The sequence below is a fragment of the Stegostoma tigrinum genome, chromosome 16 (genome assembly GCF_030684315.1).
Source record: "Stegostoma tigrinum isolate sSteTig4 chromosome 16, sSteTig4.hap1, whole genome shotgun sequence".
In the NCBI taxonomy this organism is placed as follows: Eukaryota; Metazoa; Chordata; class Chondrichthyes; order Orectolobiformes; family Stegostomatidae; genus Stegostoma; species Stegostoma tigrinum.
In genome coordinates this window covers 41,245,297-41,267,178 of record NC_081369.1, presented here as the reverse complement: position 1 = coordinate 41,267,178, position 21,882 = coordinate 41,245,297, and the positions used below count along the sequence as shown (strand labels likewise).

General features: G+C 41.9%; 1 long non-coding RNA gene across 2 annotated transcripts in view; it reads right to left on the bottom strand.

The window, feature by feature from the left end:
• Positions 1 to 1,420: 1,420 nt before the first annotated feature.
• Positions 1,421 to 21,882, bottom strand: part of LOC125460073 (uncharacterized) — a 37,891-nt gene continuing 17,429 nt past the window's right edge. The window contains exons 2-4 of one of the 2 annotated variants that reach the window (XR_007249166.2): positions 19,661 to 19,785; positions 15,041 to 15,264; positions 1,421 to 3,379 (exon numbers count right to left, since the gene is read on the bottom strand). This is a non-coding gene — a long non-coding RNA (uncharacterized LOC125460073). The remainder of the gene's footprint in view (positions 3,380 to 15,040; positions 15,265 to 19,660; positions 19,786 to 21,882) is intronic. The other variant, XR_007249167.2, reaches the window with a different exon arrangement.

Here is a 21,882-nt window from a genome sequence, read left to right as displayed (position 1 = left end):
AGCAAAGTATAGTATTTACATCTATCTTTGCTTTCATCATGCCAAAGATTACAATTTGACAACAAAACAGGAATAACTGTTAATTATTTGCTTTTATGATTATCGGATGATTGCAGGTGGGTTAAACATTAATCCCTAAATAAATGTGGTTTAGTTGTAAAACTCTCAGACCCTGTTTACTTTAAACATTTTCTTGATGTTGATCAGCCAAGTGAACGTATAACCACTCCTCTGTGATCCATGTAACATATTGTGCTCTTGATGTGAGAAATAGTTTGATACCTATTTGAAAATGTTACAACCATTTATGAATCTCAAATAAAACAAAGAACTTCAGATGCTGGAAATCTGAAGGAAAAACAGAAATTGCTGGAGAAACTCTGCAGATTTTGTAGCTTCTGTGGAGAGAAAGTAGACTTAATGTTTCAGCTCCAGTGATCCTTCTTTGTCACTAGGCCTGAAACGTTAACTCTGCTTTCTCTCCACAGATGTTGCCAGACCTGCTGAGTTTCTCCAACAATTTCTGTTTTTATTTATGAATCTCAATTTGGTTTGAGCACTCAATGTGAAATTATTCATGTTAAAAACAGCTCATATATTTTTCCTTCCCAATTTCTGCTGGGACAGAGTATAGAAAAGGCACTACCTCACACTAAGTCCTAGAATATGTCATACAGTGCATGATTTAAGAGGCATCCTGTAATATACAGTTGAAAGAATAATCATTAATAAATGCACAGCTCAGATAATAACTCTTTTTCTTCTCCACCCCATCAATCTGTTGCATCAATTTTCACCTGGTCTGAAGGTATTAACGTATTGCTGGGGAATGGTTCCAAGTACTGTACCACAACAATTTTTTATGCATGAGGCTGGATAACTCAATACAAATTGCTATTCCTACATAGACCATAATGTGCAAACATGGTCCAATAATGCATCTGTAACAGAGTGAAAAATTTTGGTACAATTTATATCATCCTGTCACAGTATTTTGAAATGACATAAAAATGTTTGCTAAACATGTTTTCACAATAGCATTATTTTAACAGCATACATTTCATTGCAGTGAAATTGACACACAATAATTCAGCACCGTGTATATAATATGAAAGGTTTGGTTAATTTCTTTATATTGCAGTAATGGTAATAACATAGGTAAAATAGTTAATATTTAAACCTGGCTTTGTTGGTAAATGTTCTAAAATGTAGGATGCACTTTGAAAACTAAAGACTGAAATAATGAGAGATAGTAGGAACTGCAGATGGTGGAAAATCTGAGATAACAAGGTGTAGAGCTGGATGAACACAGCAGGTCAAGCAGCATCAGAGGAGCAGGAGAGCTGACGTTTCGAGACAGGTCTAGGCCGGAAACATCAGCTTTCCTGCTCCTTTGATGCTGCTTGGCCTGCTGTGTTCATCCAGCTCTACACCTTGTCATCACTGAAATAATGAAATATTTAACAATTTTAAAATTCAGTCAACATATCTCATCTAAAACTTTACATTTTCTTAGATAGTGATAGTGGTTTTTATACCTATGTCACTATTATAATGGCAACAGTATGTGACATATTCTCAGACACCACCTGCCAGCATGTAGTATTCTGGTTTGGGTTATTCATTCCCAATGGTGGAGACCTTCTGTTTGAGAACAATTGACTTTGATTTCCTCTGAGGATCATTTCTCCATTGGTGGATCTGTTATCTCTCAGATATCCATCATGGAGGATGTTGTTCCTAGTCGACGTGGTCACTAGTTCATACTTTATCTGAAGAATTCTTAACCTCCTGGATTTCTGTTGCAAACGAACTCACCTATGCTAATTCAGATAGTTGTCCCATAACAATATCTATGGGATCATTGACCTCATGAATCTCCATGAAGAGAGACAATTACTTTGTTAGAACAAGTACTTCCTCCTTGCTGTAGTCTGCATTTCTAAGTCTTGTAATATATATTTTAATTAGAACAGGTGCTCATTTTTTTGCAGTGTCGTGGATTCAGACCAGGCAATTTCTTCTTTTTGACCATGTCCTGAATCTATAGATAATGGTCTAGATTCCATGGAGTTCTGTTCAGCTCATTTCTACTTTGTTCAAACAAATTTTTACTCTCAATGTGCTGATACACCTCACTTGAAATATATGAGCTTTTCACTTCAACTTGTTGATTAGGTTGAGTGTTTTTGATTGCCTTCTATCATTGCTTGCCTGGTGAATTAAACGTTTTCACCTCTACAGACTTCTGTACTGGGAGACTGCTGCTCACTCAGCACAATCTTTGTCACTCACATTGACTGTTCTGCTTTAGAAGACATAGGCTGGAGTATCTCTGCAATTTATTTCCTGTTGGCAATGGGGAGCTGTTCTCTCATGCCCTCATATGTCATCTCAATAGATTCTTTCTTCTGTTTGGGTTCTGCTTTAAGTCAAGGAAGTCCAATAAAATTTTCTATTAGTTTGCCCTGTACTACTTCCCCAACAATGGTTTGTTCTTTTGACTTGAGTTGAATTATTGTTATTGCAAGGATGTTGAGGCCAAGGCATGCTGGACTCAAAAGTGAGGAGTGATGATAGTGAACTACATACGCATTTTCAATGCTCATACACTGTATGTTGCAGTATTACATGCAGCCTACCTTTAATCTTAGGAATCGTTTCACCTAGACAATATAGTTTAATCTTTGTAGGATTCAACCTCAGTTTCTCCAGATAGTTCATATGACAGGAGGGTGGCAGTTGTTCCTACATGAAGCTTAAAATTAACAAGATGTCTATTGACATAAACAATCTCTACGAAAGTTGAGTTGGTTGAATCATTGGTTTAAAACAGTAATTTCTCTCTAGAAATGACTCTGGTATCTTTTCTAATGTAAATTTATAATCTAATGTAGATACCTTTATTAATGGTAGTGGGTTTTCTACTATGTAGACATTCTTGCACATGTGACCACCAGTACTTCTACCATTCTAATTGTTCCTTACATCTGCACGCGTTCTGAAAGTGATCTGCAGTTTTACAATAACAAGGTGTAGAGCTGATGAACACAACAGGCCAAGCAGCATCAGAGGAGCAGGAAAGCTGACGTTTCGGGTCCAGACCCTTCTTCAGAAACTGAACATTTTACAACAATAGCATTTTTTTTGTTATGGTCTATGCTTGTGAGGCCTTTTGTCCAACAGTGGTGACATTGATCTAAGCATCTGCTTCTTGGCTTACTCTTTGTGTTGTCTTAACAACTGCCCCTTCAGAGGGCCCACAATCTTGCTTTCCCAAGGTAGTCGATCTTCTCTTCTCAGAATCTGACTGAATCTTTCTCGTTTCTTCTTCCGGCATGATTTGAATAGCTTTCTTCAAAGGTAAATCTTACCTCGGCTGTAAGAAATCCAACAAAACTGCGTCAAGAATCTCAATAATAATTGTGACTTATGAATTCTGATTTCAAAGCTGTTTATAGTTTTTTTTAACTGATCTATAATGGTCATTAAACCAATGTAAATCTATAATTACATCTGCATTTCAAAACTGTTTTAAAATTGCAACTCTTTAAGATTGTATTCATTATCTCTAAAATTCTTTTGTTGTAAAATTTGCTGTACTCTAAAGTGCAACATTGCAGTAATTTACATAATAGTCTTCTTACAATCTGTACTGTGGTAGTATTATATTAAATTCTTGAAGGGCTTTCAACTGGTTGCTGTGTGACATATTACTGCTTTCAAGATTTTGTATTCTATCTTCTTGCAATCGTGTTTCTTGGTACCAGTTGATGGGCTTTCCTGCCCGTATTAATTATCAGATTGGTGGTTCCCTACCTTCCTTGTGGGGTTCCCCTGACTTCTGCAGCCAAGATCGAATTTTCCTGCTTCTTACCAGGAAAATGAGATGTTTCCCCACTTTAAATGATCAAAATTATAATGCACTTGCACTGCACAATTTTTAAAAAATAAATTTAAATACAATGTTTTTCCAAAATTGTCATTTTGCAATTCGTAAAGTTTCTTCTGATGTTGCTTCTTCTGTGAAACTCAAACTTCTCTAAGTTTATTATAGTTTTTGAAATCTTCCTGATACTATAGCCCTCAATTAGGTTACTTTTCTGGGCAATTTCAATGTCCCTTCCAGCTGGCCTTGTGGAGTTCACTGGTATAGGGAGTAGTATCTGGTTTATTGTTCACCAGCTCCCTGGTTCTGACACTGGGCTTATGTAGTGGAATGTGATGTGAAAATATAGCAGGCAGATCCTTCAGAGGCAAACAAAACTCTGATTTTATAGAACAAACAAGCAAAATGTTATATATTTGCAGAAAACAAGTAAGTGAATATTAAAATTAAAAACCCACCTGTCTCTGACTGAGGCCTGTCTCCTAGTTAGCTTGACCTCCGTTAAGCCTTGTAGCCAAAACTTGATACAATGGGTAAATAGACATAATGGGTGGCTGTTACTTATGTTAACAAGGAAAGAGAGGGAGAATGAGTGCTCCTTTGTGCTCCTGAGATGCTGCTTGGCCTGCTGTGTTCATCCAGCTTCACACTTTATTATCTAAGAGAGGGAGAATACCTGTGCACCTGGAGTCCTATTCCACTTCCCTTCCTGAGGGGTGCCCTACACGATTAGCCCTCTTGAACTCCACCTTCCCCTATTTCTGACTGGCCAAGCTGGGTTAGAGGGTCTTGATGACCCTGGGCTCACCCCTGGTGTGAAAACATGACTTTGACTGCCTCTTGCCTGTAGTCTCTTGCCATAATTGGGACTCTGCGTAGGGCCACAAGCACCGGTTACAGTCAGTCTAGTGGTGTCCACTGATGTGGTTAGACGCATGGGACCAAACCAGTCGGTACCTTGGGTTTGTTTCAGAGATAGTAGGAACTGCAGATGCTGGAGAATCCGAGATAACAAGGTGTAGAGCTGGATGAACACAGCAGGCCAAGCAGCATCAGAGGAACAGGAAAGCTGACGTTTCGGGCACCTTGTTATCTTAGTACCTTGGGTTTTTTTTTACCGGTAGTCCTTGTGAGTGGGTTGTTGTCTTTTTGGATGGTAGTGGATGTTCTGGCGTTGCCCTGGGTGGTGTCCTGTGTCTCTGGGTGCCTTCGGTTGCCTCTGGACATCGAGTAGAGTTTTGTCGCTAGCTGCAGGTGTTCATGGTTGTGAGGGCTAATTTCATTCATGAGCTGGCCTGTTTACTGCTTGGCCTCTCAAACTCATGGAGTCCACCTCAGAGCACACACCATGTTAGAATTGGAGTGTCTAGCTGGTATCACAGTGCTGGTATCACCCTCTTTCTCCTTCTTTTTCTCTCTCTTCGTTCTCTTCTTCCTTCACTGCCGTGCTGGGCTTGGGGTCTCCTGTTATATCCAACTGCAGGCTCCCTTATCTCCTGCAAAATCTGTTGAGCTATTGTTACTCCTCTCGAAGCTGAATGGGATTCTTGAGGTGTGAATGGTTTTTCGATTGAGGTGAATGGTTTTGATGATTTTGGAATGTCCAAAATTTCCCTTGGATGGATATTCATTCAGATTTGAATAATGTTGTGAATGTCTTTATATCCGTGGGTGGAACAGATTTGCATGTAGCACAATGTTGTGGAATGTTCAGTATTTCTGTGTCTAAGCACTGGCTGGAAAAGTGTATGGCTGTGTACCTCTGTAGGCTCCAGAAGGTCTGAAGTTGTTGAAGTTGTTTACTTCCTGCAGTCTGGCTTCCACTATTTAAACTGGGGCATGAATGGGGGTCTTCCTTTAGTTTCTGCAAACTAACCCCTGTTTCAAATATCTGCCCCTGGGCTTGCATATTACTCATGTCCCAACCACCCTCTTCCAGGCTCAGTTGCAGCCTATGGTTTCTGGAGTCCCAAAAATTTCAGTCAATCTAATCCAATGTGATTTCCACAACTTCTGCCTTCAGAGGGTTTTTAAATCCAGGTTAAGTCCATAAACTGATGAGGATTTTTGCCCCACCTTACACTGGCAATAAATGCAATGCTCAATTTTGAGACACGAGAATGCTATTTTTACTCTCTTGCTTTGTCTTTCTGGTCTTTGCACCATTTTCAGAAGCTTTACCCCCTTTCCTTCAAGGAAATTTAATTCCTGGTGCCTTCCATGGTTCCTGCAGTACCTCATTTGCTAACATCTATGTTTTTGTCCTTCTCATTGCAGCTGGCATTTTCTCATTCTTTTGGCCACAATGTTGTCCTTGTGCCTCTTACCAACTAGTAGGTGAAGGCTTGTTTTTGGAGTGCTAAACTCATACTGATGCTCCCACTGTTGCTGCTGCCCATTTGTAGTTTTCTTCTGTTTCAGCTACTGACTAACTGTGTCTCGTAAAAGTGGCAATCTTCTCGAAGTAGTAAATTCACTTTTCTTTAAAAAGAAGTTTTTCTTCTTTCGTCAGGATCAAATGGATTTGTTCTGCCCACTTCTGATACCACCATTGCCAGCGTGCAGTATTCTGGTTTGGTAGTTTGTTGCCACCAATCCTGCTTTTTCTGCACTGAATCTAGGCACGGTCTAATTTTCAGTGGCAGAGGTCAGATTTCTGCCAAATCTGAACATAAGATGCACCTGTCTGTATAGCAATATAGTTTTTTGCATGACAGTAATATTTAACATTTACATTGCAGGTCAGGCACAATTACCGAGGACTTGGGGAGATTGTCTGTTCCTTTTGGGAATTCGTGCAAAACTGAAATTTCCATCCAAAGTCGGGTTGAGATCATCAGATTAAATACAGCAAAATGTAACAGGAACATTAACTCCTTCAGCAGCATGACCTTACACAACAACATGCAGAGTGGTTCAAAATTGACACTGTCCCTTTAGCATCACCATACAAAAGCTTCCTTTCTTCCATATAGCAGTGGTTATTTGCTTATGTCAGACTAAATGTAAAAATATCCAACTTGCAAAATATAAACCAAAACAACTGCGGATGCTGTAAATCAGGAACAAAAACAGAAGTTGCTGGAAAAGGTCAGCAGATCTGGCAGCATCTGTGAAGAAAAAATCAGATTAACTTATTGGGTCCGGTGACCCTCCTTCAGAATTTGCACCCTGGGACTGCAATGATTTGGTGAGCATGACAATTGAGAAAGAGACTGAAGGAGGATACATACGAATTAGGGCAAGAGTAGAATTGGCAGTTGGCTCTTTGAGGCTGTTTTGCTATTCAATAAGATTATGGTTAATCATAATTACTCCTCATTCTTGCCTAGCCTAATAATCTTTTATTCCTTAATTATCAATAATCTATTTACTTCTCCATTAAGAATATTCAAGTATGCTTCCACCGTCTTTAGATGAAGAGAGCTCTAAAGACTCACAACCACTCATGAGAAAAAGATTTTCATCTCTGAGTGTGTGACCTTTTGTTTTCAAACAGTAATCCCTAGTTCTAGATTCTCTCACAAGAGGAAACATTCTTTCTCTATCTTGTCAAGACCTCTCAGAAGTTTAAATCGAGTCCCTGCTTACACTTCTTAAGTCGAGAGTATACAAGCCTAGTTGCCCAGCCTTTTCTCCTAACCCAGTCATTCCTGGTGTTAGTTAGGCAAATCATCCCTGAACTGATTTCAATACATGTACATTCTTTACTAAGGACATAATACTGTACGCTGTACTCTACATGCAGTCTCATAACTAAAGCATTATTTCCTTACTTTTATATTCAATTTCCCCTTGCAAGAACATTTTGTTTAGCTTTCCTAATGACTTGCTGTTCTTGCATACTAATCTTTTGCAATTTATGTTGTAGGACACCCTCTGCATCTAAGATTTCAGTAATCTGTCACCATTTAGATAATATATCCATCATCTACAAGGCACAGATCAGGATTGTGATGGAATACTCCCCACTCGCCTGGATGGGTGCAGCTCCGACAACACTAAAGAAATTTGACATCATCCAGGGCAAAGCAGCCCATTTGATTGGCACCACATCCACAAGCATCTACTCCCTCCACTGCTGATGCTCAGTAGCAGCAGTGTGTGCTATCTACAAGATGCACTGCAGAAATTCACCAAAGATCCTGAGACAGCAACTTGTAAATCCATCTACAAGGATAAGGGCAGCAGACACATCGGAAGGTCACTACTTGCAAGTTTCCTTCCAAGCTACTCATCATCCTGATTTGGAAATATATCATTGTTCCTGCATTGTTGCTTGGAAAAAGTCTTGGAATTCCCCCCTTAAGGGCATTGTCTGCCAACCTATAGCACATGGACTGCAGCTTTTCAAGAAGGCAGACCACCACTGCCTTCTCAAGGGCAACAAGGGACTGGCAATAAATGCTGCTGGCCAGTGATACCATGTCCCATGAGTGAATAAAAAAAAATACTTTTCGTTCTACTTGCCAAAATGGATGTTGTAATCACATTTTGCCACATTTATTCCACTAGCCTGATCACTTACCTATATCTCTTTGTGGGGTGTGAGTTGGAGTCTATCCTTAGAATCTTTGTGTACTATCTGAGCTAATAGTTCACTACATGTCCTCAGACAGTGTTGTGCTATTGGAGAAGCTGTCCTTTACAGAACATTCTGAGCTAAAATCCTGTCTTGGCTCCTAAGTGCTTGTTAAATGTCTCTTGGCACTACTAAAAGAACAGGGAGTCCCCTGGTAGCTGGACCAATATTCCTTCCAGAATACCACTAAACCCCAAAGTTACTGATGATTCATCTTAATACTGTTTGTGCAATGTTTGTGGTGCTGCCCAGCGGCTGTTTTTACTCCCATTAATCAATGCACTTTGCTTTCATTACGTTTTGAGGTATTTTGATGTCATTAGGCTCTTTGCTTTTTGTTATTAAGATCCATACGTCAAATGATTTTCTTCAGCTTTTGGGGTAAACATTTTCGAGCAATGATCACTTCCATTTATCCATTAACTAGCAGCTATAATATAATAGTCAAATCTTAGATGAAATTAATAATGATTGTAAAGAATTCATCAGACTTCAAAGAAACATTATTTGTTCCCAAAAAACTGAGCATAGTACAGTTTACATTTTTATTCAGTAATTCTGAAAATGTGGAAGATTGAGTGACAATAGCCTGTTAGAGCTTGTAACTTCTTTACTTCTATCTTCACAGATGAATAAAGTACATTACTGCATTCCCTAATGTTGAACCAAAAGTGATTTCTGAGGATGACATGACATCAAATTCTTCCCAGGTGCTAAAGTTTAAGAAATGTTGTAAAGTCTAGAAATAAGACTACGAGGGATTGAACTCCAAAGAGAAATATTTAAGAGAAATGACTTGAAGGGCGAAGAAACCCTTTAAGAAGTATTTTAAGTGTACTGAACAACACGTGGACTTTCTGCCTATTTCCAGAATGTGCAAACACAAGGATAATCACCAGGAATAACGGGGACTGCAGATGCTGGAGAATCCAAGATAATAAAATGTGAGGCTGGATGAACACAGCAGTCCCAGCAGCATCTCAGGAGCACAAAAGCTGACGTTTCATGCCTAGACCCTTCATCAGAGAGGGGGATGGGGTGAGGGTTCTGGAATAAATAGGGAGAGAGGGGGAGGCGGACCGATGGAGAGAAAATAAGATAGGTGGAGAGGAGAGTATAGGTGGGGAGGTGATAGGTCAGTCCAGGGAAGACGGACAGGTCAAGGAGGTGGGATGAGGTTAGTAGGTAGGAGATGGAGGTGCGGCTTGGGGTGGGAGGAAGGGATGGGTGAGAGGAAGAGCAGGTTAGGGAGGCAGAGACAGGTTGGACTGGTTTTGGGATGCAGTGGGTGGAGGGGAAGAGCTGGGCTGGTTGTGTGGTGCAGTGGGGGGAGGGGACGAACTGGGCTGGTTTTGGGATGCGTTGGGGGTAGGGGAGATTTTGAAGCTGGTGAAGTCCACATTGATACCATTGGGCTGCAGGGTTCCCAAGCGGAATATGAGTTGCTGTTCCTGCCACCTTCGGTAGGCATCATTGTGGCACTGCAGGAGGCCCATGACGGACATGTCATCTAAAGAATGGGAGGGGGAGTGGAAATGGTTTGCGACTGGGAGGTGCAGTTGTTTATTGCGAACCGAGCGGAGGTGTTCTGCAAAGCGGTCCCCAAGCCTCCGCTTGGTTTTCCCAATGTAGAGGAAGCCACACCGGGTACAATGGATGCAGTATACCACATTGGCAGATGAGCAGGTGAACCTCTGCTTAATATGGAAAGTCATCTTGGGGCCTGGGATAGGGGTGAGGGAGGAGGTGTGGGGGCAAGTGTAGCATTTCCTGTGGTTGCAGGGGAAGGTGCCGGGTGTGGTGGGGTTGGAGGGCAGTGTGGAGCGAACAAGGGAGTCACGGAGAGAGTGGTCTCTCCGGAAAGCAGACAAGGGTGGGGATGGAAAAATGTCTTGGATGGTGGGGTCAGATTGCAGATGGCGCAAGTGTCGGAGGATGATGCGTTGTATCCGGAGGTTGGTGGGGTGGTGTGTGAGAACGAGGGGGATTCTCTTTGGGCGGTTGTGGCGGGGGCGGGGTGTGAGGGATGTGTTTCGGGAAATGCGGGAGACGCAGTCAAGGGCGTTCTCGACCACTGTGGGGGGAAAGTTGCGGTCCTTGAAGAACTTGGACATCTGGGATGTGCGGGAGTGGAATGCCTCATCGTGGGAGCAGATGCGGCGGAGGCGGAGGAATTGAAATAGGGGATGGAATTTTTGCAGGAGGGTGGGTGGGAGGAGGTGTATTCTAGGTAGCTGTGGGAGTTGGTGGGGTTGAAATGGACATCAGTTACAAGCTGGTTGCCTGAGATGGGGACTGAGAGGTCCAGGAAGGTGAGGGATGTGCTGGAGATGGCCCAGGTGAACTGAAGGTTGGGGTGGAAGGTGTTGGTGAAGTGGATGAACTGTTCGAGCTCCTCTGGGGAGCAAGAGGCGGCGCCGATACAGTCATCAATGTAATGGAGGAAGAGGTGGGGTTTGGGGCCTGTGTAGGTGCGGAAGAGGGACTGTTCTATGTAACCTACAAAGAGGCAGGCTTAGCTGGGGCCCATGCGGGTGCCCATGGTCACCCCCTTTGTCTGTAGGAAGTGGGAGGAATCGAAAGAGAAGTTGTTGAGGGTGAGGACAAGTTTGGCTAGGTGGATGAGGGTGTCGGTGGAGGGGGACTGGTCGGGCCTGGGGGACAGGAAGAAGCGGAGGTCGTTGAGGCCATCTGCATGCGGAATACATGTGTATAGGGACTGGACATCCATGGTGAAAATGAGGTGTTGGGGGCCAGGGAATTGGAAGTCCTGGAGGAGGTGGAGGGCGTGGGTGGTGTCACGGACGTAGGTAGGGAGTTCCTGGACCAAAGGGGAGAAAATGGAGTCCAGATAGTCCTCTGGACCAAAGGGGAGAAAATGGAGTCCAGATAGTCCTCTGGACCAAAGGGGAGAAAATGGAGTCCAGATAGTCCTCCATTTTCTCCCCTTCCCCCAATGCATCCCAAAACCAGCCCAGTTCGTCCCCTCCCCCCACTGCACCATACAACCAGCCCAGCTCTTCCCCTCCACCCACTGCATCCCAAAACCAGTCCAACCTGTCTCTGCCTCCCTAACCGGTTCTTCCTCTCACCCATCCCTTCCTCCCAACCCAAGCCGCACCCCCATCTACCTACTAACCTCATCCCACCTCCTTGACCTGTCCGTCTCCCCTGGACTGACCTATCCCCTCCCTACCTCCCCACCTATACTCTCTCCACCTATCTTCTTTTCTCTCCATCTTTGGTCCGCCTCCCCCTCTCTCCCTATTTATTCCAGAACCCTCACCCCATCCCCCTCTCTGATGAAGGGTCTAGGCCCGAAACGTCAGCTTTTGTGCTCCTGAGATGCTGCTGGGCCTGCGGTGTTCATCCAGCCTCACATTTTATTATCTTGGATAATCACCAGGAGTTCAGCACAATGTACAGACAAGTGGAATCATGACATAACCAGTTTGTTTGGCATTTTCCAAACAGACAGAACTGAGCTGAGAAAGTTGTTGCCCTCATTCAATCTATTGTCTATATTTCTGTCTCAAACCTCTTCACCCTCCCCCACAGAACATAAATCCATACCCTACCAGGTAGGATTGACGTGACAGTTTCAAATTGTATCCTGGCTGCAAATTTTGTTTTGAGACTGACCATGTAGACACGTTTTTCACACAAATAGGTTGAATTTGCCTTTTATTCATGCCTTTTTTACATTGTTCTGAATACTGAGGTAAGCTATGAGTTTTTTTTAACATTGTTTATAGGATTATGATATTCACTTGTAAATACAACAAATCTTTTTCATATTATTTGCAAATTCTTGTCTTATGTAGGTGACCAGTTACTATTTTGAAACAAAATAATATACCATTGGGTACCTCGCTTAAGCCAAAATTCTGCTCTTGTGTCAATAAAGTCTAAAAAGAAAGATACAGCTGTACAAAGATTATTTTTCCAATTTTACCATATCCCTATTTGCTTTACAGACAGTGACGACACTTTTGAAGTATAATCACGATTATGACATAGGAAATGCCACAGGCAACTTGTGTGCACAAGAAGCTACCACAAAGTGCAATATGATACAGGTACACTTCTTGGACTCCAGCCTTATTTTGAAGTTGGTCTCGGGCCAATTTAGTTTTAAATAACAGCACTACACACTGTACAATCATGGTAAAATTTTGTTGTTCTGTTTGTATAACTGTTTTAAATAATAGAATAAAAACTATCAGGAACTACTGTAGAACTGATGATTATCGGAAGCACTGCCTTTGTGGTGCCAGTGCCAGAATCAATGGAAAATTTCTGGTATTAGATAACGCTGCCATTCACAGGTCAATACAGAATTAAATTACATAATGCCACTAAGGATTGTTGCTTTCTGGGGAAAGTTCAAGTTTCTTTAATAGTGTTAGCATTTACAAATTAAAGTGTGTTACCAATGTGTTTTTCTAGAATGCCAATAAGTTAATCATAATCAAAAATCGGGTTACAAAGTCCTATTGGCAAAATGAACAATTCTATATTACAGATCAGAATGGCTTACTTTTATTCACTTCCCCAGATGAGAGCAAAGTGCAGCAAATCAAAAAAAAACTCGTACTTATTGTGCTAGTAGATCTCCTTGCTGCCAATTTCTTAGGGGCTATCACACAGTAAACAAGTTGCTGCCCTGTTTTAGACAGGAGGTTAATTTTTAAATGGCAGAGTCCTATACTGTACAGAGGCAGAATCAATCTCAATTTTTACAAACAATGAGATATAACATTGTATCCACTGCTACCTAAATGTAATGCTGCAAAACCAGGTATGTTTTTAACATTTTCTAACATTTTTGTGGAGATGGAAGGAGCATGAATGGAGCTCTCTGGCCTAAAGTGAATTAAGTCCCAACTCCAAACATCCCTCTCTCCCCAGAGTCTTTGAAGGTCCACATAAGTTCTCTTGATGTCATCCATCCAAGATTCACCTACAATTAAAAACCGTAGGCTGAATTTTTTTTTGGCTAAGTATCAGTTTTGTCAAGTTTCATGTGGGTTTCTCTCCATGAAGCCTTGTGAGCTTTCTCACTGCATCTTGCCAAACATGCCTCATTAACTATCTACCCTGCCCCTATGGTGCCACTCTCACCTGATTCTAGCCCCACTCTACCACCCTTTGTTCCCAGAAGGACTCACCACTTACCGGATGTCTCCCAAGAGATTAACAACACTGGTGGCTGAGCTGTCTTTAAAAGGTCACTGTACCTAGACAAGCATTGACAATCCAGTGTTGGCATTCACTGGCAAGATAATTGGACTGCAGCCATTAAGCCTCACAGCTCATGGCCCATAGCTGGCATGGCTGACGCTCACTTGCATGTGAAACCCCATTCATCAACATTTAAACACCAGGCCATACGATTTACCTGTCCTTAGCTACATCTCATATAGATACTCTCAAGTGATCACCACTAATCTGAGCTGAATGTTAGCTGATGAGCTGCATGTCATCATTGTTCAGGCATACATGCAAGCAATCAGACAATTCCAAGGACGAGTTTTTAGTTACAGTCAGCAAAAGCAAACAAAAGTAAAACAAATAGAGGCTACAGTTCTGGCCAGTGAGTAGTTTACAGTCCATGCTGATCTGTTGCACACAGCTGTAATTTACTGGAACCTCCTGTCAATTAGATTTTGTCTAGCTTGTACCACCCAATACAGCTGAGCTCTGCTGTGCATCAGGAAAGCTTCCTCCTCCTCAATGTCCTCATCCTCTTTAAGAAGATTGCTCCCATTCCCCTGGGGCCTCAGCATCTGCCACATGGCTTTGTTGCCTGATCCAGTTCTGTTAAGTACAGCGTACTGGGATGATGTGGCACATTCTACACTGACCAAACTGTAGGGCCACCCAGGTCTGACCAAGAAATAGAACTGCATTTTCAATCATCTGCTCCACCATGGACGAGTTGGAGCTTGGGTGGCATGATATCTGTGTTCCATATCAGCTAGAGAGGTGCACAATGGTGTTACCAGCCAGGGTCACAGTGGGTAGTCCTTGTCAACCAGGAAGGAGCTTTGTAAAGCTTTGGGGCCCTCAAACACACCAGGCACACAAGAGTACTCCAGAATGTAGGAGTCAGGGCAGTTGGCACACATCTCCAGGAAGTGGAATCTGTGATCACAGATCACCTGAACAACAATGGAATGGAACACCTCCCTATTAATGAATTTTTAGTGTTGTGATATGGCTCACTCAGTCAGTGGCACCCTGCATCTGAGGGAAGCCAGTTATGACCAAAATCCTACAGCCCAGGCTGCGGCATTGGCTCCATCATGGGAAAACAAAATGAACAGAGTGCTCTTGCACAATGGCTTTCATGACTGTCCCGATGCAATTGTTGGTGCATGACTGAGTGGCCCCACACACATCACCTATCAGTACTTGGAAGAAACCAAGGGCCAGAGAAGTCTAAAGCGGCTGTCACCTTCATAGCCACCAGGAGAGGACGGCCTCTGACTCCTTTAGCCCTCAATTCACACTCTAGCAAAATTCTGCCAGCGTTCCAGAAAAAAAAGCCTGCATTGATACTATACCTCACTCATCCCCGGGAAATAGAGTTTGTGGTGCAAAGCACTGGTCCTCCCATGGCTCCGATGTATCCTTAGGGGCTTGCTGCTGTGACATTTGCCCGAGATGGGTTCTCCTTGGCCTCCCGGGTGACTTGCTGCTCCTACATCCTCTTTACCTTCTTATCAAGGCATCCACAGCAAACAACTTTTCACTTATGGCTGGATACATCACTCCTACTGGTGATGACCTGTGTTGACAACGTAAAGAGTAGAAGAGGCTGTTGGCTCTCTGAACAATATATGGTGGCATATGTGGTAGATGAAGGCTGCACACACTTCTTCAAACAGTGAGATACTCTGCACCCCAATCACAAGGGCCATGTCTCCATAATTTATTCGTCTTTAGCATAAGCAAGTACACTAACTTAGTGAATCAATACATAACTTCAAAAAGGGAGTGCCTATTGTACTCTCATCGCTTCTCAGCCCAGACCCACATCACCCATGAAACTTGTCACTGTATTAGGCAGATTACTTTCCACAGCATCATTGCAAGTTTTACAAGTTATGCATTGCTTTGGTCAGTATTTGTCTTAAGCAACTGTTGCTAACTTCTGCATCATTAAGACTTTGCAAGGACCATTGGCATGGTGCATATTGCCTCTGACCAGCATTTGCACCCTAAACACATTAATTTTGCATTAATTGCACATGGACAATAAAGCAATTACAAGTTAAATGTAATTGCAATTTACAAGTACATGTTTCATGTATTTGCCTGTCATTGTCCTAGCATCCAACAGAGGTGGTGCCTTTGCTCTTGCCTATCAAACTAACACAGGCTCCACCCACTCTGGTCACTGCCAACAATTTTTCCAGTTGCAGTTAGCATCTTGTGAACAGCAGATCAAGGCAGGGATTTGTCTGGTCTCCAGACAGTCCCCTAAAGTCTCTAAGACTTCTTTCTCCTCGCACTACTGGACAGTCCATTTTCACCCACCCCTATCACTTGGAAACTCACTACATTAAACTGTGCCTCCACCTTTTTTCCTTGTTCCTTGAGCCCTGACATTACACCTTACTGATTCCCACTCTAATCCTCTACATTACCCCTGTGGAGGCCACAGTGTTGGTTACTGCCAATAATGCCCCCTTCCAAAGCATCCACGTCCTCTGATGCTCTACTGCATACACCCCTTACTGTGTTCATCCATCTCCACACTTTGTTATCTTGAGAATATTGGTGTCTTGTTTGCCTGCACCAATGGTGCAGTGGAAAGCTACATATTAATGACGTGAGATTTACAGTTAATAAGGCCATTACCAAGAAATAATCCTTCCACTGCCTGAAAAGAATCTGGGCTTGACATGAGGAATTTAATCAAAAAAATGCATTTTGTTCATGAAGTTGAAATAACCCTCTTGGAACATGTGCAATTCCACCACATTTCTCATCAGAGTCCATATTCAGGCCCATATGAGGGTTCATTCTAGGTGTCTAATTTGGGGTGTCTCTGATGCAATTTAACTGAAGCACTTCATTAGTTGGGCTTTGGATAAGGCAAAGATTCAGGCATGTGAATAAAAATTAATTACTTATGAACTGTTAATGAAAATATACATGTAAAATGTAAAACAACTGCTTCTACACCCAGTTCAATTACTTTACAATCCATTCAGATGTCTCTGGTTTTGAAATTCAGGGAAGTAACCATACTTCCAGCATCATTACTCATGGAATCTGCATGATAATTTTCCATTCATGACAATGACAGTGTTATGACCTCTTTCTAATAATATTTCTGTCTCACCAAATGACCTCATCATGTATAGTATTTCCTATGACACTCCATTAGAAGGAAGTTCTGAGACATTAAGATAAAGGACTGACTTCTCGTGAATAATTCATTGCATCTTTTTACCCACCACAATGTTACATTATGAAAATGTGTAAGCATCAAATAGCACATAATCCATCCAAGAAAATTTGGGGAATGAATTAGTATCCACAAATTTTCAATGAATTGTACATTACTTAACTGGCATATCACTGATGAGAATATCTACTGTTGTGTCTGTTCAGTATTGTCAATGTATTAAATACAAACCATTGGAAAAGGTTTTCTTGCTTACTGAGGCCTTCACATTAAGAGAGTTCTCACTGCAAATGTAGAAAATAGGCCATAGAACAGATTCTCTAAGTTAATTTCCAAGCCACACACCATCCTAATTTAGAACTATATCGCCATTCCTTTACTGTTGCTGGGTCAACATCCTGGAACTCCCTTCCTAACAGCACTATTGGTGTTCCTATGCTCCAAGGATTACAGCAATTCAGGAAAGAAGGTCACCACCGCTTTCTTCAGGACAATTGATGATTGGTAGTAAATGCTGGCATCGGCACTGAGGCCCACATCCCATGAATAAATAATAAAAAGAATATTCTGGAAAGCAAAATCGACAATGAGCAAGATACTGGTAGGCATTGCACATATTGCTGAGCACAAAATGGGATGCAAAACTTATGAATTTAGCATAACAAGGTGTAGAGCTGGATGAACACAGCAGGCGGTGCAGCATCAGAGGAGTAGGAAGGCTGATGTTTCGGGCCTAGACCCTTCTTCAGAAATGGGGGAGGGGAAGGGGTTTCTGAAATAAATAGGGAGGAGATAGGTCAGTCCAGGGAGGATGGAAAAGTCAAGGGGGTGGGCGAGGTCAGTAGGTAGATGTGGGTGGGGCTTGAGGTGGGAGGAGGGATAGGTGGGAGGAAGGACCGGGTTAGGGAAGAGGGGACAAGCTGGGCTGGTTTTGGAATGCGGTCAGGGGAGGGGAGATTTTGAAGCTTGTGAAGTCCACATTGATACCATTGGGCTGCAGGGTTCCCAAGCTGAATATGATTTGCTGTTCCTGCAACCTTCGGGTAGCAACGATGCCTCCTCCCTACTTCCCCATCAACACTCACCTTTACTGGCTCCATATCCGCCTCTTTGACCTGTCTGTCTCCTCTCCACCTATCCCCTCCTCTATCCATTTTCTATCTGCCTCCCACGGTCTCTCTATTTATTGCAGAAGCCCCTTCCCCTCCCCCATTTCTGAAGAAGAGTCTAGGCTCGAAACATCAGCCTTCCTGCTCCTCTGATGCTGCTTGGCCTGCTGTGTTCATCCAGCTCTACACCTTGTTATCCCCATAAGGTGTTATTTTGTTATTCTAATAATATTACTAATCAAGATGTTCCTTCCTACTAAAATTTGTTGATATTTCCAGCTCTTGCCATTCTCTCGCCTATGTTACTGGGTTTTAGTTCTCACTGTTCTTTGGATTCAGGTACTCAGCTCCACACTCCTGTCTCATGTAGCTAGGTTACTGGGTTCCAGCCTTGTAAAAGTGTCAGGGGGTGGCATGGCATGGAGGGTAGTGAGGCATTAATAGAAAGGGCAATATGGAGTGAAACGGTATGGGGGGGGTGTCAGCATGGAGATGTGGAATGGTGATTGGATGCAATAACAGAATAAAATAGGTATAATGCTAACACAATTGCACAGTATAAATGGATGGCATTGGATGGGGATTTGAAATGGTACAATGTATTAAATATATTAATTTCAATACAAATGTTTTGCTAGTCTCTACTAGCTAATAATTAATAAGACTGATCAAGTACAAAAAATATTCAAAATCATGAGGTGTCTCAACAACATAGAAAGAAATAAAACTGTTTCCATTACCATGGGGTCAGGAACCAGTGGACACGATTTTATGGTGATTGGCGGTAGAAGCAAATTAGTCACATAGAAAAGCTTTTGAATGAAGCAAGTAGTTAGGATCTTGAATTCAGTGCCTGACAGTATAGCAAAGGCCGTCACATTTGAGGCTTTTAAAAGATAATTGGTTAATTATCTGAAGAGATAACAATATATGGCACTATTGGCATTAGGCACAGGAATGGGACAAATCATGGGAATGGTTTGCTCTTGTGGTGAGCTGGAATGGGTACAAAGGGATGAATGGTCTTTTTCTGTGTAGTAACCATTATATGATTCTATATGTGGTCTCACCTACAATGTCTCTCTTTTTATTCATCCTTTTCCCTTTGATAATCTTTCATGGCAGAAACTATTGTAAAATCATAATTGATACAAATAAGACAAGATGACAGGACTTTTATTTGAATAGCAAATATATAGCAATGTAGTGAGAAAGTTATAGTTATGTGACCAAAATGTCTTGAAGGAATGTGTGATAAATGTAGAATATAATCTACATCATGATATACAATTCACTATCATGGTTGATTCTGTTTTTAGATCTAATATATATTTATCCTGTGAGGCTGTGTGCATCTAGCCTGTTTGTTTCAGGTCACAATGTCTAATTGCTGTAAACTGGCATGTCCTGAGATCACTTCGGAGCCTAAAGAGTATTATTTCATTTAATTAACAGCTGATTGTAAATCTCCTTCATTTTACCAAGGTCAACACCTACCTTATCCGCAATACTTTCAGTCACCCTTCTGATGTCTCTTTTCCTATTTTGGCCTCCTTTCCTTTAATTTATTTGTGAATTGGAATGTCTCAGTTCCTTCCAGTAATTCTTTCTAGTTACATTGTTCTAACTCACTGTGAATAACATTATCAAAGACCTACCTGAATATAAATAGATTGAAGGATTCTTGTGGTGTAGTGGTAGAGTTATTTTGTCTAAATCAGCAGGTCTGCATACAAGTCCTACCTCGCCCAGAGGTGTGTTCCACTTGTCCAAACATTCTTAACTGAAAGTAAATATAAATAGAATGACTCAAACTCCCCAAATCTAGCTCCAGTCCTGCTTTAGTAATTCCAGAGGTCCTAAGAACCAAGAATCAGTCCTTTCAAAAGCATCCTTTTAACATAGTGTCATATATATAGTTGATCTGCTGTCATTAGGACACAGACCCTTGCAACTATTAACACCAACAAGTTGCAGTCCCCAGCTGTGCCACATTTTGATACTTTTTACAACAACCATTCACATGAAACACTCAAATGTATGAACATCCTTCCTGATGGGGATCAGACAATAATTATCCTGTGCAAAAGGCTGGAAGGAACTGCTGATACAACAAGGTGACAATATCTGGATAAATAGATTTTGGCAAGCATAAGCAGGCGAGACAGGCAAACAATAATATAGTGTTACAAAGACATTTTATATTTACTGTGGACTGAGACATGGAGGCTAGGGAACTCGGGGAAACTATACGCTGATGTCTTGAAAATAGTTCACATACAAAAGAGGAGGTGCTGGACGTCTTAAAAAGCATGAAAGTGGATCAGTCTCTGGGACCTGATCAACTAGGGTGGGGGATTTCAAGACCAAGGGGCATATTTTTAAAGTGAGAGGAGAAAGATTTAGAAAGATATGGGGGCAATTTTCTTTACACAGAGAATGGTTTGTGTGTGGAATAAACTTTCAGAGGAAGTGGTGAATGACAGTACAGGTACAATGTTTAAAAGATATTTGGATAAGTACGTGAATGGGAAAGGTTTGGAGACATACAGGCCAAGTGCAGGCAGGTGGGACTAGTTAGATTGGGAAAATGGTTGGCATAGACTGGTTAGATTGAAGGGTCAGTTTCCATGCTCTAGGGGGTACACTGTGACATTGTGAGAAGCTAAGGAAGAAATTGCAGGGACCCCCTGGCCAAGATATTTGTATCATTTAAAGCAACAGTGAGGTGCTGAAGAATTAGAGGGTGGCCAATCATAGAATCATAGCAGCAAGCTATGGAAGCAAGGTCATTCATCCCATTCAGCCGACACAACCCTCCAAAAAACATTGCACCCACTCTGTCCAATCCTGACATGTTTTCTAAATGTCCAGCTATGGATCCTTTTAATGAAGGACTGGGGGTTAACTTCTCTACTGTTCAGTGATTGTTCTTAAGGGGTGGCCTTTGGGAATTGAGTGGCCATATCAATGATAGTAAGGAATAAACTGGTGTGCTACTCTTGTTTTCAGCAAAGGCCCCACATAACCCGCCAACACACGACTAATGGTTCCTCAGAAACTAGTATGGGAATTAAAAGTGGTTTAGTTGTATCTTGTGGTTTTCCCACCACCCGACACGTGTGGCTCATTAAAAAAAAACTGTATCAAGTTCTTATGAAAACCTGGCCAGTAAAGAGTCAATTACATGTGCATGAATGTTTTAGATTCTGAAGTGTGCTGCCATAGGAACTTCAAGGGCTATCCTTCTTATTTCCAGAATATACTTGGAATTTGCCACAATTTGATGAAAGATAATCCACTCTTCATCCACAGTTCTGTGAGGTGGTCTCTACTTCCTCTTCTGAATCTGTATGTAGTAGCGTTCTCGAACTTCCTCAATTTCAACTTCAATGTGAGATGTTTGGACTACTTAGTTTAAGTCGGCTTACTGAGCCTTGATCATAGAAATCTTATTGAACACTTTCTTCAGATTATCCTAATCCACAAAGAAAGTTTCAGATAATCAAATATCTGTTTGTAGTGCCAATTTAACTTCCAATGAGAAACGGGAAAAAAAGGCCCTAAAGAAATCAATATTATTTGACATTAAGCATATTTCAAAATGTTTAATCTAAAAGAGTAAGACTTACCAGGAGACCTTCAACCTGTGGTGTGCTAGTCCTGCTCTATGTGGGAAGCTGGGCACAGTTCCAGTGACTAGGAGCAGCATATGTGCAAGAAGTGTCTCCAACTGCTGCTTCTGGAAACCCAGGTTTTGGGGCTGGAATGGCAGTTGGGGACACTGCAAAATATCTGAGCAGTTGGAAAAATCATGGATAGCACGTACAGAGAGGTGATCACACTGGTGGCTGATACTCCACAGGCAGGAAGGGAATAG